Below are 7,001 nucleotides of genomic sequence, written 5' to 3'. Positions count from 1 at the left end.
AAAAGTCAAAAAGTCATAAAATGTTGAAAAAAAGTCATAAAATGTCATAAAAGTATGTCAAAAAGTCATAAAAAAGTCATAGTATAGTATGTCAAAAAAAAAGTCATAAAAAGTCATAGTATAATATGTCGAAAAAAGTCATAAAAAGTCATAGTATAATATGTCGAAAAAAGTCATAAAAAGTCATAGTATAATATGTCGAAAAAAGTCATAAAAAGTCATAGTATAGTATGTTAAAAAAAGTCATAAAAAGTCAAAAAGTCATATAGTATGTTGAAAAAAAAAGTCATAAAAAGTCATAGTATAGTATGTGAAAAAAGTCATAAAAAGTCATAGTATAGTATGTTGAAAAAAGTCATAAAAGTCATAGTATAGTAACTCAAAAAAAGTCATAAAAAGTCATAGTATAGTATGTCAAAAAAAGTCATAAAAAATAGTATAGTTTGTCAAAAAAAGAATATAAAAAGTCATAGTATAGTATGTTGAAAAAGTCAAAAAAGTCATAAAAAAGTCATAGTATAACATGTCAAAACAAAAGTCATAAAAAAGTAATAGTTTGTCGAAAAAAGTCATTCTATAGTGTGTCCAAAAAATAGCATGTCGTGAAAAGTCATAAAAGTCATACTATAGTATGTCGAAAAAAGTCATAAAAACAGTCATAGTATAGTGTGTCCAAAAAGTCATAAAAAAGTCATAGTATAGTATGTCAAAAAACGGAATAAAAAGGTCATAGTATAGTATGTCAAAAAAGTCACAAAAACAGTCATAGTATAGTATGTCGAAAAAACTCATTGTATAGTGTGTCCAAAAAAGTCATAAAAAGGTCACAGTAAAGCACGTCAGAAAAGTCATGAAAAAGTCATAGTATAGAGTATGTTGGAAAAAGTCATAACAAGTCATACAATAGTATGTTGAATAAAGTAATAAAAAGGTCATAGTGTAGTATGTGAAAAAAAAGTCATAAAAAAGTCATAGTATAGTATGTTGAAAAATTGAATAAAAAGGTCATAATATAGCATGTAAAAAAAGTCATAAAAAGGTCATAGTATAGCATGTCAAAAAAAGTCATAAAAAACAGTCATAGTATAGTATGTCGAAAAAAGTCATTGTATAGTGTGTCGAAAAAAGTCATTAAAAAGTCATTGTATAGTGTGTCCAAAAAAGTCATATAAAGGTCATAGTATGTCAAAAACAGTTATAGTATAGTATGTCGAAAAAAGTCATTGTATAGTGGGTCCAAAAAAATCATAAAAGGTCGTGAAAAGTCATGAAAAGTCATACTATAGTATGTCGAAAAAAGTCATAAAAACAGTCATAGTATAGAAGGTGGAAAAAAGTCATAAAAAAGTCACAGTATAGAATGTCATAAAAAGTCAAAGTATAGCATATCGTAAAAAGGTCATAGTATAGTATGTCGAAAAAGTCATAAAATGGTCATAGTAAAGTATGTCATAAAAAGTCATGAAAAGTCATTGTAAAAATGGAATGAAAAGGTCATTGTATAGCATGTCAAAAAAAGTCATAAAAAGGTCATAAGATAGTATGTCGAAAAAAGTCATATAAAGGTCATAGTATGAAAAAAAAAAAAAAGTAATTGTATAGTGTAAAAAAAAAGAAAAAATCATAAAGGTATGTGAAAAAGTCATGAAAAAGTCATACTATAGTATGTCAAAAAAAAAGTCATAAAAAGTCATAGTATAGTATAGAAGGTGGAAAAAAGTCATAAAAAAGTCATAGTATAGAATGTCATAAAAAGTCAAAGTATAGCATATCGTAAAAAGGTCATAGTATAGTATGTCGAAAAAGTGATGAAAAGGTCATAGTAAAGTATGTCATAAAAAGTCATGAAAAGTCATTGTATAGCATATCGTAAAAAGTGATGAAAATGTCATAGTATAGCATGTTGTGAAAAGTCATAAAAAAGTCATTCTATAGTATGTTGAAAAAAAGTCATAGTACAGCATGTCTGGAAAAAAAGTAATGAAAAAGTCATAGTATAGTATGTCTAAAAAGGTCATAGTATAGTAAGTTGGAAAAAGTCCATCCCCCAAAAGCAAATGAGGTCCTTGTCTTATTTCCCATGTGAAAATCTGTTCATTCCGGTCATAAAAAGTCAGTGTAGTAGGTGGAAAAAAGTCATAAAAAAGTCATAGTATAGTATGTCATAAAATGTCATAGTATAGTATGTCAAAAAAAGTCATAACAAGTTAAAGTTTCAAGTTCTTTATTGCAATATGCACAGCAGTTACAGAGAAGCAGTCTTTGGCAATGAAAATCTTAGTTCTCAGCTTAATTATACAACAATTCTAATTAAATATGTAAAAAAAAAAAGAAAATCCAAGGTTAAAAAACAAAATGTCAATCGTAGTGCAAGTTGAAGTCTAGGGATAACATATAACAGATAAAATAAAGTAATATAAATTTGTGGTAGTGACAGTAATTTTAAATAAATGAACATGAATACAATATATAATGACAGCGATGTACAAAGGTGTAAACAGTTTATAAAACAGTATGTAAATTTATATAAAAGGTAAAGGGACAGTGGCAAGTGTTGAGCTCAGAGCTTGTTTCATTTTTATTCTTTATTTACACATACAAAATTAAAACAATACAATAAATATGGGGAAAGTTAAGGAGAATTGCCTAGAAACCCTCCAGGAGCTTGAGACAGCAATTCTCCAGACAGCAGACAGCAGCAGGCAGAACAGTTTGTAACTGGTGAGCCTGTTGGCCTGTTTCCTACACCTAGCGGTCCTCTATGGATGGCAGCTCCATCCTTCTGATGTGCGCAGTAGTTTTCAGGCGGTGATTCAGCCAGTCAGGATACTGTCAAAGTTGCACTTGTAGAAGTGGCAGATAATGTGCAGATTTGCCTGTCCAACCAGCCTGGAGTCTGCACATCAGGAAGCCCAGGATCCAATCAGAGAGGGTGGTGTTTCCTCCCAGCTCTCTGAGCTTAATGATAAACTTGGACAGCACAATAGTATTCAATGCTGAACTATAGTTTGTAAATAGCTCATAGTATAGTATGTCGAAAAAAGGTTATAAAACAGTCAAAATATAGTATGTCGAAAAAAAATCATAAAAAAGTCATAGTATAACATGTGTAAAAAAGGTTATAAAACAGTCAAAATATAGTATGTAAAAAAAAAAATTATAAAACAGTCATAGTATAACGTGTAAAAAAGTCAAAGAAGTCATAAAAAAGTCATATAAAAGTCATAAAAAGTCATAGTATGGTATGTGGAAAAAAGTCATACTATAGTATTTTGAAAAAAGTGATAAAAAGGTCATAAATGAGTAAGAGCATAGCATGTCTTAAAAAGTCATAGTATAGTATGCCGAAAATAGTCGTAGCATATTAATTCATAAAGTCATAGTATAGTATGTCAAAAATATGTCATAAAATTGTCATAGTATAGTACGTCAAAAAGGTAATAAAAAGTCATAGTATACTAAAGTCATGAAAAGTCATAGTAAGTAATGCGGAAACCCTACTTCAGGGGAATCTTCACTTCACAAATAAATAACTTGATGAGTCTCCATTGTGCTTACTTGAGAATATACGTTTATTACAACACAAATCTGACGCCGGAGAAGATCTTGGTACAGCATGTATACACAGAGCTCAGCTTCATACAGTATGTTCCACATCCCACAGAATCATGTATAATCACATCACCAGGTCGGAGGTAAACAATGTTGTGTAACCCTGGGTCCAGACTCTCTGTGATTAACTCCTCTCAGACAGTGCAAGAAAGTAAAGACCGGTGTTTGGTGTTTTAAGCCCCCAACGTTGTCTTCCAGGACTAGCACTAGGATTAGGCAATGGTTAGGGATAAGAAAAGAAAATCTCACCGCCAAAGGTCAATAGTCCAAGTGGTTATGTTAAGGGCTGAGTGCCTGGTGTGTTTACAGTCATTTGAGAAAATTAGAGCACAAAGGGATGTATGAGCAAGAAGTGGATTGGTAAATAAGTGGTGCGTTCATACCTCGTGAAACATCATATGGATATTGCTGAAACCATCACATATTAAAAGTTTGAATAAAAAATTCTCATTACATGTATTCCATATGTGGAAAAGAAATGAGAAAAACAAAAGGTGCCTCTGTATGAGGGAAAAGCAAAGTCCTGCTGGCATAGCCAATGTTCATGTATGTCCAGCGGTTGTGAAAAACTAAGAACGCCTCTGTATGAGGGAAGGATCCAATCCAGCATGGATGAAGGGCTCCAGTGATCCCAGTTATTGAGTAGTGGTGGTCTGTATGTGTTAGATCATCCTGTAAGTTTAGTCCCATTCCAAAGTACTCTGTGTGTTTTTTTGTTATCTTTTCTTATAATGACAATGTTGAGTGCAAGTGCAATTCGTCACAACTGTCATGATAGAAGGCATTTAAATCCATCCAAAATAGAGATGCAGATATACAAGATATTCAAAGATCAAGTTGGCAGAAAAAGAATAAACATTGGACTCTAGGAATAGGAGATGAGGGTGTAAATAACATTCTCCAATCAATTATTGATAGTTACTTCAGATAGCAAACATGCAAAATTGAGTACGTGCCATAAGGGGATCAGTAAAAACGTAATGTTGAGAAACACAATGTGAAGATGGGAGGAAATAGCAGACGACGGCCCCAGCGAGAAGGAGATGGAGAGGACGCAGGAGCGGCCATCAGAGTACAGGCTGGATAGGGATAAGAAAAGAAAATCTCACCGCGGAAAGAAGCGGTTAAGGTTAGGGCCAGGGCCAAGGTTAGGGCTACCTACTTTTCATTAAGAGGGTTAGGGTTAGGGTTAGGTGCCTTGAAGTCGCCGCGCTGCCTTGAAGTCGAAGTTGGGGGCTTAAAACACCATTGAGCGTAAAAACCTCCTGCACGTAATGATTAACTACACATATACATGCATACAGTAAATCAGATAATTTAAAATCATCTGATACATCAAATAGCAAAACAATCTGGTAACTCTTAATTAGCTTCTCTCTAAGGTAACATAAAAATAATTAGCAGAACTAAAACCATTAGTGGTTATTAATGATTATTACATCCATCTTAGCACACTAGATAACTTGATTACAGTTACTCAGAACACAGTAAGGAAATACAAGATGTAACTTTAGAGTCCTTAAAAGCCTATCAGTGTTGATCTGACAATTGAGTACTTGTCAAAACATACAGTACATAATTGGTAATACATTCACCCTAAACATACTGGTCACTATCTATAATCTAAAAAAAAATCAATATCTGGTGACTCAATACATACAATGGATAATGGATACCTTAAATCAAATTGATCCAAAAAATATAAATGAATAAAATTAACCTTAATAACTAATAAATGTAAAAACAAGTATCTTAAACATCACAGAGTATTTTTATTACTAAATGACCCAACTACATGCCTTTTGATTCTCGTTAACGCAGGTGTTCCCATCTTTATTCAACTGGAACAATTACTATGTAAATCATGCACTTTCGAATACAAGAGGCACATATGGGTTGGATCCAAATCAACGTAAAAACAATAACTCAACTCAACTCAATGTTTTATTACTGAAAAGGGTGTGGAGCAATCTTCATTTCTTTCGTCTATCGAGCAAGGTTACATTTATGAAAGGTAAAGACATGACATTTCCCATGGAATAATCTCAACTAAAGGATTTACTCTTAGCAAAGGAGCCAAAATGATTGCTTCACATTGGACTGAGCCTGTCTTGGATTGCAATAGCTTGTTCAAGAATCAGTGTGATGACATCAAAAATAACAACCTTGGTTAGTTTCGCTGAACTCATCACCGAAATCATAACAGTCAAACGTAACTTAAGTATGTCACCATACAAGGTGAATAGAACTGGAGTCAGCATTAGTCAGTGAGTTGAAGTATACATACCAGCCCAGAGCCTGTGTTCCTCTGCCAGTTAGTCATCATTGCTACAATGTGGTTTTTCTGCAACCGGTTACGTGCCTGCCACCTGTCTGCTGCTGGGCATTCTGCCTAACTTGGACTCATGATGCCTGTGCCAATCAATACTCATGCTTCTACAACAAAACATTGAATTCATCCAGCTGCCTCCGTCTGCATTTGGGTCAAATCCCAGTTGTCCTGCAATACCAACCTTGAAAATGTCATAGCATAGTATGCCATAAAATGTTATGTAAAGTCATAGTATAGTATGTCACAAAAAAGTCATAGCATTGTATGTTGAAAAAAGACATAAAAAAGTCATAGTATAGTATGTCGAAAAAAGGCATAGTATTGTACGTCATGAATTCATAGTATAGTATGTCGAAAAAAGTCATAAAAAAATCATACAGTAGTATAGCAGTATGTCGAAAAAAGAAATAAAGTCATAGTATAGTATGTCAAAAAAGTCATAGTATGTTGATAAAAGTCATAATAATAATAATAATAATAATAATCAAAAGTTATAATTTAGTATGTTGAAAAGGGTAATAAAAGTCATAGTATAGTATGTCGAAAAAAGTCAGTATATTATGTTGAAAAAAGACAAAGGAAAGTCATATTATAGTATGTTGACAAAGGTCATAGTATACTGTAGTATGTGGATTTTTTATAAAATTCATAGTATAGTATGCCATAAAAAATCATATAGTATGTCATAAAAAAGTCATGAAAAAGTAATAGGACAGTATGGCATTAAAAGTCATGAAAAAGTAATACAAAGTCATAGTATGCCATAAAAATGTTATACAAAAAGTCCTAGTATAGTATCTCATACAGCAGTCATGAAAGTCACTTGTCATAACATTTCATTAAAAACAGTCATAGTATATTATGTCAGAAATGTCATGAACAAAAGTCATAATAGTAGGCCACAAAAAGTCATAAAAGTCATAATATAGTATGTCAAAAAAATCATGAAAAAGTAATTGTATAGTATGTCATAAAAAGTCATGAAAAATCATAGTAGCTATAGTATGTCATAAAAAAGTCATAGTATGTCATACAAAAACATTCACGTCATGACAAA

The sequence above is a fragment of the Perca flavescens genome, chromosome 21 (genome assembly GCF_004354835.1).
Source record: "Perca flavescens isolate YP-PL-M2 chromosome 21, PFLA_1.0, whole genome shotgun sequence".
NCBI classification, from domain to species: domain Eukaryota; kingdom Metazoa; phylum Chordata; class Actinopteri; order Perciformes; family Percidae; genus Perca; species Perca flavescens.
Note: the sequence above shows the minus strand (reverse complement) of the source record.